Raw genomic sequence first — 246 nt, 5'->3', positions numbered from 1 at the left:
CCTGTCCCACCTCGGCCCCTCGCTGCCCCTGGCTTTGAGCTGGCGCCGAGGAGGGGACACCGCGGGGAGCCAGTCGCCACTGCCCTGCAAGGGTACTGGAAAGGGGAAAAAGTCTTCTGAAAGGGTAAAAGAGTGTACTTACTACGTTATTGAACATTATCTACACGTCATGTAAGATTTCGGTCATTTTCATCACCGTGGGACCAAATAGTGTACTAAATAACTGGGAAAACTATGTGCAGCCTG

This window comes from Pygoscelis adeliae, unplaced genomic scaffold (genome assembly GCF_000699105.1).
Source record: "Pygoscelis adeliae isolate BGI_AS28 unplaced genomic scaffold, ASM69910v1 Scaffold96, whole genome shotgun sequence".
In the NCBI taxonomy this organism is placed as follows: Eukaryota; Metazoa; Chordata; class Aves; order Sphenisciformes; family Spheniscidae; genus Pygoscelis; species Pygoscelis adeliae.
This window is presented reverse-complemented; position numbering follows the sequence as displayed.